The sequence below is a fragment of the Coregonus clupeaformis genome, chromosome 35, assembly GCF_020615455.1.
Source record: "Coregonus clupeaformis isolate EN_2021a chromosome 35, ASM2061545v1, whole genome shotgun sequence".
NCBI lineage: Eukaryota > Metazoa > Chordata > Actinopteri > Salmoniformes > Salmonidae > Coregonus > Coregonus clupeaformis.
The window spans coordinates 30,052,303-30,061,905 of NC_059226.1; positions in this window are offsets into that span (position 1 = coordinate 30,052,303).

Here is a 9,603-nt window from a genome sequence, read left to right on the forward strand (position 1 = left end):
GTTCAAGCATATTATAATATATGTAGTGGAGAAATACCTATAGAGCGATTTCATCATGGCTCTGTTTTAACCCTTTAATTGGTTCTTAATCCATAGGCATATAAGGCATATAGGCGTTTCATTCTACAACATGCATGATTCATATAATTGGTTTGTTATGTTGTCTGCCCTTAAGTGAGACAGAGTAGTTAACCAAAAATTCCCAACATTCTCGACCCAACCAACCAGCCATGGAGATACGTCACTCGACGTGGAAATCTAAGAAAGCGTCCTCTGGCAACGGGGGTCTCCTTGGAGATGTTAAGCACAGACCTGACACAGACCAGAAATGGCTTTGCCGCCCTGGATCCAGAGGTTCCGGCACCTTCTTCCTTAGGGACTTCCCATTCAAGATCGGATCCGGAGGTACCTGCGTCTTCGCCCCCTCCGGTGGCTTCTACCTTGTGTTCAGATCCTCAGAGCTCCCACCCTCATCAGACCGTGAGGCTGCCTGAGAGACCGGCCCATTCAACATCACCAGCTGTCATGTTCTGCAGCTCTATGGTGAGAAACATCTCGGTTCCCAATGCAAAACCCCTGTGCTACACAGGAGCACGAGTACAGGACATCACAAAGCTGCTTCCGACTGTTCTACGACAGATACCGGGAGCTGACGCTGTTATAGTCCATGTGGGGTCAAATGACATCAGGAGGGCTAGCTCGAAACATCTGAAAATGGGTTGTAAAGAACTGATTTTAGCATTAAAAGACTAAAAAAAACGGCCAATCATTTCAGGTCTAGTACCATCAATTACTGTAGCTCCGCTGGAATCCCTTTTATAGATAACTTTGACACCTTCTGGAAACAGAAGAAACTCTACAGGAATGACAGAGTCCATCCAAATCATCTTGGCTCCTGGACTCTGTCCACGCATTTCAAGGCTGCGTTGAAACAATGACTTATCAATGACCCAATACAAGTTAAGTTAATCCCTACCATTGTGACAATGAGTTGTCATAATGCTGCATCAAATGTACATTATCCTAGGGGCATTGGCAGACACAATGTAAGTAACTTAATGTATGTCCCCTTAATTGCCCTGAATACCTCTGTTGATCCTATAGCTATTGTATGCAGTAATCAGCACTGAGGCGGTGTGCCCTAGTAGGAAGACCATTGTGTGCAGCTCACCCTGCACTATCAGCTCCAATATAAATAACATGAGTAAGTCTACTTCTTTTAAGCTTCCCAGTAAAGCATTAAAAACAATCAAGCAAAAATAGCCCATATTAACATATCCGGCCTGAGAAACAAGGTCCATGAGGTCAATAACCTGCTTGTAACAGATGACATTCATATTCTGACTATCTCTGAAACTCACTTAGATAATACCTTTGATAATACAGTGGTAGCAATACATGGTCTATATTCAGAACCACATTCCTGTAAAGCTTAGAGACGATCTCATGTTAGATACTGTTGAAGTAACATGGCTACAGGTTCATCTGCCTCACCTAAAGCCCATTCTTGTGGGAAGCTGCTATAGACCACCAAGTGCTAACAGTCAGTATCTGGATAGCATGTGTGAAATGCTTGATAATGTATGTGATATCAACAGAGAAGTATATTTTTTGATTTAAATATTGACTGGCTCTCATCAAGCTGCCCACTCAAGAAAAAACTTCAAACTGTAACCAGTGCCTGCAACCTGGTTCAGGTTGTCAGTCAACCTACCAGGGTATTTACAAACAGCACAGGAATTAAATGTATTGATCACATCTTTACTAATGCTTCAGAAATTTGCTTTAAAGCAGTATCCAAATCCATAGGATGTAGTGATCACAATATAGTAGCCATTTCTAGGAAAACCAAAGTTCCAAAGGCTGGGCCTAATATAGTGTATAAGAGGTTATACAATAAGTTTTGTAGTGATTCATATGTTGATGGTGTAAAGAATATTTGTTGGTCTGTTGTGTGTAATGAGGAAGCAACCAGACGCTGCACTTGACACATTTATGAAATTGCTTATTCCAGTTACTAATAAGCACGCATTTTACAGGTGGCCCCGGGAATCAAACACACAATCGTGGCATTGCAAGTGCCATGCTCCACCAACTGAGCCTTACAGGACCACATAAACATGTGTGGCCACTGCAGTCAGACATGTCCCACTCTAAGGGAATGAGTCATGTTGCTAAGATACCAATAGTCTGGCTGAAGAAGAGATTAAAAGGAAAGTTTTGTGAGTGTGCTGATTATTAGATGGAGAGAAAGACAGGTAAGTGGGTGGATGGAGCTGCAACAAGGGAGATAGTGTGTCACGATCGTTGACAGACGGGACGGACCAAGGCGCAGCGTGATATGCAAACATGTTTATTACACGAATAAACACACGACAAAACAATCATCTAACGACACGTGAAGTCCTAAGGTAACACAACAAACCTTATACAGAACAAGATCCCACAACCCACTAGTGCCAAAAGGCTGCCTAAGTATGGTCCCCAATCAGAGACAACGAGCGACAGCTGCCTCTGATTGGGAACCACACCGGCCAACATAGATCTAGACATACTAGACTTATAACATAGATCTACACCATATAGAAAATACACACCCTGACTCAACAAATAAGAGTCCCCAGAGTCAGGGCATGACAGTACCCCCCACCAAAGGTGCGGACTCCGACCGCACAACCTTTACTTAACAGGGTAGGGGCCGGGTGGGCATTCCGCCTCGGAGGCGGATCCGGCTCCGGGCGTGACAACCACCTATTCTCCGCCTCCCTGTTGCGCCCCTGGTCTGGTCTGGACCTCGGCGCGCTGCTTCCCCTCTCCTTCCTCCCACTATACTCCAAGCCCTGTCTGGACCCTGGTGTGGGAGACCCTGAACCTGGAGAGGGGCTGACGTCTGGGTCTGGACTGGAGCCGCTGACCGGAGCTGGACCGGGCACCGGTGGAGCGGACTGCTCAGGCTCCGGACTGGAGCCGCTGACCGGAGCTGGACTAGGCACCGGTGGAGCGGACTGCTCTGGCTCCGGAGTGGAGCCGCTGACCGGATCTGGACTGGACCCCGGTGGAGCGGACTGCTCTGGCTCCGGAGTGGAGCCGCTGACCGGAGCTGGATCAGGCACCGGTGGAGCGGACTGCTCTGGCTCCGGAGTGGAGCAGCTGACCGGAGCTGGACTGGACCCCGGTGGAGCGGACTGCTCTGGCTCCGGAGTGGAGCCGCTGACCGGAGCTGGATCAGGCACTGGTGGAGCGGACTGCTCTGGCTCCGGAGTGGAGCAGCTGACCAGTGGAACGGGCACGGGCCGTGCCGGACTGGACAAACGCACCACTGGTCTGGTGAGAGGAGCAGGCACGGGCCGGACCTGACTAGGAACACGCACCACTGGCTTGGTGCGAGGGGCAGGAACGGGCCGGGCCAGACTGGCGACGCGCACCACTGGCTTGGTGCGAGGAGCAGGAACAGGCCGGGCCGGACTGGTGACGCGCACCACTGGCTTGGTGCGAGGAGCAGGAACAGGCCGGGCCGGGCTGGCGACGCGCACCACTGGCTTGGTGCGAGGAGCAGGAACAGGCCGGGCTGGGCTGGGAACACGCACCACTGGTTTGGTGCGAGGAGCAGGAACAAGCCCGGGCCGGGCTGGCGACGCGCACCACTGGCTTGGTGCGAGGAGCAGGAACAGGCCGGGCCGGGCTGGCGACGCGCACCACTGCCTTGGTGCGAGGAGCAGGAACGGGCCGGACCGGACTGCGAAGGCGGACTGGAGGTCTGGAGCGGAGAGCTGGCACAACCCGTCCTGGCTGGCTACCCACTTACGCACTACACGTGCGGGGCGCTGGCACAGGACGCACTGGGCTGTGCACGCGTACTGGCGATACAGCTCGTAGAACTGGCGCAGGATATGCGGGACCGAGGAGGCGTACTGGAGACCAGGAGCGTTGAGCCGGCACACCCCGTCCTGGCTGGATGCCCATCTTCGCAAGGCACGTGCGTGGTGCAAGCACAGGACGTACAGGACTGTGCCGGCGCACTGGTGACACAGTACGAAGCTCCGCATAACACGGAGCTTGCCCAGTCATGCGCCTTCTCGCGTGAGTATGGGGAGTTGGCTCTGCTCTAACCCTAGGCTCCACCAACCACCCTTTTAGTTTATTTAGAAAATGTGTCTTACTTACTTCTTTAAAACTCTGCATTGTTGATTAAGGGCTCGTAAGTAAACATTTCACGGTAAGGTCTACACCTGTTGTATTCAGTGCGCATGACAAATACACATTTATTTGATTTGTTAGGGGGAGCTTTGTAATTGCTCCTGTCACTGGTTATCAGGTGACCTTTTCTCACTTGCTCCACTGCAGGATCCTCAATACCCCACCACCACCACATGCACACCGTGATGACCTCATGAATCACCCCCTAGAACTCATGCTTCACGGCCCACCCTGTCGACACTGCTTAGACTGGGGGCTCCGGGGGCCCACACTGTGAGGAACTTCTGTAATGCACAGGTGATCCTACAGAAAGTAGAATGGCAAAGAGCGAACTAAGCCTGCTAGAATCAGCAGCACCATTGTGAATCAACTACCTGGTAGATATAACAAGTCTTTCTTGTGGTTGATTGTCGATCCAATTAATCCATTTCACTTACTAAATTGCATCTAAATTGCATCTGGTGGAACAAGCTCCCTCACGACGCCAGAATAGCGAAGTCACTCACCACCTTCCAGAGACACTTGAAACCCCACCTCTTTAAGGAATACCTGGGATAGGATAAAAGTAATCATTCTACCCCACACCCCACCAAAAAGAATAAAAAAAATAAAAAAGGATTACTATAAAAATGGATATATTGTAAAGTGGTTGTCCCACTGGCTATCATAAGGTGAATGCACCAATTTGTAAGTCGCTCTGGATAAGAGCGTCTGCTAAATGACGAAAATGTAAATGTATTGTCACCGCCTGGCCATGATAAATTTTTTATTGGTTATTGCAAGGACTTTGTTGCTCTCCGTAATCAAATAACGACTTGTCTCTGATCATTACTTCATGTGTGACTTTCATCTCCAGCACTTTAATATTCTGTCAGTTGTATTGAGAGAGCCATTTGTCTTGGATACATCTTATTGTTAAATTAACACACAATGGCAGAAAAAAAGAACTGTGCTCTTGACTAGACTCTGTTAGTACACTCTTAAAACAAAAGGTGCTATCTAGAGACTAAAAGGGTTCTTCTGCTGTCCCCATAGAACCCTTTGAAGAACCCTTTTTGGTTCCAGGTACAACTTTTTTGGGTTATACAGTACCAGTCAAAAGTTTGGACACACCTACTCATTCCAGGGTTTTTCTTTATTTTTACTATTTTCTACATTGTAGAATAATAGTGAAGACATCAAAACTATGAAATAACACATATGGAATCATGTAGTAACCAAAAAAGTGTTAAACAAATCAAAAATATATTTTTGCACACTCTTGGCATTCTCTCAACCAGCTTCATGAGGTAGTCACCTGGAATGCATTTCAATTAACAAGTGTGCATTCTTAAAAGTTAATTTGTGGAATTTATTTCCTTCTTAACGTGTTTGAGCCAATCAGTTGTGTTGTGACAAGGTAGGGGGGGTATACAGAAGATAGCCCTATTTGGTAAAAGACCAAGTCCATATTATGGCAAGAACAGCTCAAATAAGCAAAGAGAAACAATAGTCCATTATTACTTTAAAACGTGAAGGTCAGTCAATTCGGAAAATTTCAAGAACTTTTAAAGTTTCTACAAGTGCAGTCGCAAAAACCATCAAGCGCTATGATGAAACTGGCTCTCATGAGGACCACCACAGGAATGGAAGACCCAGAGTTATATTTTGATTTGTTTAACACTTTTTTGGTTACTACATGATTCCATATGTGTTATTTCATAGTTTTGATGTCTTCCTTATTATTATACAATGTAGAAAATAGTAAAAATAAATAAAAACCCTTAAATGAGTAGGTGTGTCCAAACTTTTGACTGATACTGTAAGTATTCAGACCCTTCCCTCAGTACTTTGTTGAACACCTTAAGCAGCGTTTACAGCTTTGAGTCTTCTTGGGTATGACGCTACAAGCTTGGCAGACCTGTATTTGGGGAGTTTCTCCCATTCTTCTATGCAGATCCTCTCAAGCTCTGTCAGGTTGGATGGGGAGCATCGCTGCACAGCTATTTTCAGTTCTCTCCAGAGATGTTTGATCGGGTTCAAGTCCGGTCTCTGGCTGGGCCACTCAAGGACATTCAGAGACTTGTCCCAAAGCCACTCCTGCATTGTCTTGGCTGTGTGTTTGTTGTCCTATTGGAAGGTGAACCTTCACCCCATTCTGAGGTCCTGAGTGCTCTGGAGCAGGTTTTCTTCAAAGATCTCTCTATACTTAGCTCCGTTCATCTTTCCCCTGATCCTGACTAGTCTCCCAGTCCCTGCTGCTGAAAAACATCCCCACAGCATGATGCTGCCACCACCATGATTCACCGTAGGGATGGTGCCTGGTTTCCTCCAGATGTGACGCTTGGCATTCAGGATAAAGAGTCAATCTTGGTTTCATCAGACCAGAGAATCTTGTTTCTCATTGTCTAAGTCCTTTAGGTGCCTTTTGGCAAACTCCAAGCGGGCTGTCATGTCCCTTTTACTGAGGAGTGGCTTCCGTCTGGCCACTCTACCATAAAGGCCTGATTGGTGGAGTGCTGGAGAGATGGTTGTCCTTCTGGAAGGTTCTCCCATCTCCACAGAGAAACTCTGGAGCTCTGTCAGAGTGACCATTGGGTCCTTCTCTCCCGATTGCTCAGTTTGGCCGTGCGGCCAGCTCTAGGAAGAGTCTTGGTGGTTCCAAACTTCTTACATTTAAGAATGATGGAGGCCACTGTGTTCTTGGGGACCTTCAATGCTGCATAAATGTTTTGGTACCCTTCCCCAGATCTGTGCCTCGACACAATCATGTCTCGGGAGCTCTACGGACAATTCCTTTGACCTCATGGCTTGGTTTTTGCTCAGACATGGACTTTCAACTGTGGGACCTTATATAGACAGGTGTGTGCCTTTCCAAATCATGTCCAATCAATTGAATTTAGCACAGGTGGACTCCAATTCAGTTGTAGAAACATCTCAAGGATGATCAATGGAAACAGGATGCACCTGAGCTCAATTTCAAGTCTCAAAGCAAAGGGTCTGAATACTTATGTAAATAAGGTATTTATGTTTTTTATTTTTAATACATTAGCAACAATGTCTAAAAACCTGTTTTCGCTTCGCCATTATGGGGTATTGTGTGTAGATTGCTGAGGAAAATGTTTTATTTAATCCAATTCAGAATATGGCTGTAATGTAACAAAATGTGGAAAAAAGGAAGTGGTCTGAATACTTTCCGAATGCCCTGTACGTCTTGTGTCTGAGCCGTTGAATTGCGACTCCACTATGTCTCTGCACTGAATTTTGCCTATTTGATTGCCTTACGGAAGGCATAACTGGACTGTTTGTATTCTACAATATTCCCAGTCACCTTGCCCTGGTTATGCACCATTGAGAGCATCCTGTCGGGCTGTATCACCACCTGGTACGGCAACTGCACTGTCTGCAACCGCAGGGCTCTCCAGAGGGTGGTGCGGTCTGCCCAACGCATCACCGGGGGCACACTGTCTGCCCTCCAAGACATCTACAGCACCCGGTGTCACAGGAAGGCCAAGAAGTTCATCAAGGACCTCAGCCACCTGAGCCATGGCCTGTTCACCCCGCTATCATCCAGAAGGCGAGGTCAGTTCAGGTGCATCAAAGCTGGGACAGAGAGACTGAAAAACAGCTTATACAGTGGGGAGAACAAGTATTTGATACACTGCCGATTTTGCAGGTTTTCCTACTTACAAAGCATGTAGAGGTCTGTAATTTTTATCATAAGTACACTTCAACTGTGAGAGACGGAATCTAAAACAAAATTCCAGAAAATCACATTGTATGATTTTTAAGTAATTCATTTGCATTTTATTGCATGACATAAGTATTTGATACATCAGAAAAGCAGAACTTAATATTTGGTACAAAAACCTTTGTTTGCAATTACAGAGATCATACATTTCCTGTAGGTCTTCACCAGGTTTGCACACACTGCAGCAGGGATTTTGTCCCACTCCTCCATACAGACCTTCTCCAGATCTTTCAGGTTTCGGGGCTGTCGCTGGGCAATACGGACTTTCAGCTCCCTCCAAAGATTTTCTATTGGGTTCAGGTCTGGAGACTGGCTAGGCCACTCCAGGACCTTGAGATGCTTCTTACGGAGCCACTCCTTAGTTGCCCTGGCTGTGTGTTTCGGGTCGTTGTCATGCTGGAAGACCCAGCCACGACCCATCTTCAATGCTCTTACTGAGGGAAGGAGGTTGTTGGCCAAGATCTCGCGATACATGGCCCCATCCATCCTCCCCTCAATACGGTGTAGTCGTCCTGTCCCCTTTGCAGAAAAGCATCTGTTGTGTCTGAAAATATGCTGCTAATTATGCTGTGATGATAAGAAGTCCGCTGACACTGTACTTTGATTATAAAGGTTTATTCATAACAAAGGATTTTCAGCGTTGATTTACAAATATCTGCAGATATCTGGAGAACAGCCGGACCCGATATGTAATATGCTATTCTCTCAGTCCTTTGTTCAAGACATGGTATTTATATCCTATGTGACATAATATGGCGTGATTTTAATAAACCAATCCCTGGCTTTCCACATATCTCCCCATATCCTCTATTCCAAGAAGCCTATGTAGTAATGCTTTCCAGATGTTTCCGCAAGCAGAGCCAAGTTCCTATAACACACTTTTTGCAAACGTCAGCAAAATCATAGACACTCAGACACTACATATTTCCCCCCTTCGAGACTAATTAAGTCTCGAAAACAAAAATAATAGGATTATGACAAATAACAATTCTTGTTCTTGAGTAACTTTAGCAATAAACCAAAATTTATGGAGAGTAAACACATGTTTATATAGACACATTTTTGTATGTAGTGTAAATACATTGTTATGGAGTGTAAATAAATTGTTATGGAATGTAAATAAATTGTTATGGAGTGTAAGAGCGAAAAACCTGTCTGGCAGCTTTCATTCCAAATATCCATCAGTCAATCGAGACAGGAAAATTCTCTCACGGCCCCTCTGCCCTAGGCGACCACCTAAGTACTCCAGATCAATTTATAAATCTTTATCAATGCATTTTAAGCCATGATGCAATTGAATACACATGAAAACCCCAGCAAACAAATACAATCAAAAATGTCCACTTTCCGGCTGGTCGACCCATCGGACCCTCCTGTGGATTCTCTCTATCCCTGCCTAGACCCAATATCCCTAAGCTTCAACGAAATAAACAAAAACATCTGAGGTCCCCACATGTACCCAACAACAGAAAACATAATTCTTCAAAAAATTAATACAGAAAGAATATAACACTGGAATATAGTCCACTACACTTCATCTCCTCCACAGTGTCGACTTTCAATGCGACGTCGATGATGGAATCTGAACATTTCCACACCTTCCTTGTTCCACTTTCTCCAGTCCATTCATATTGTCCATGTTTGAGTATTTGAATCCCCTCTACACATTCCCCCAT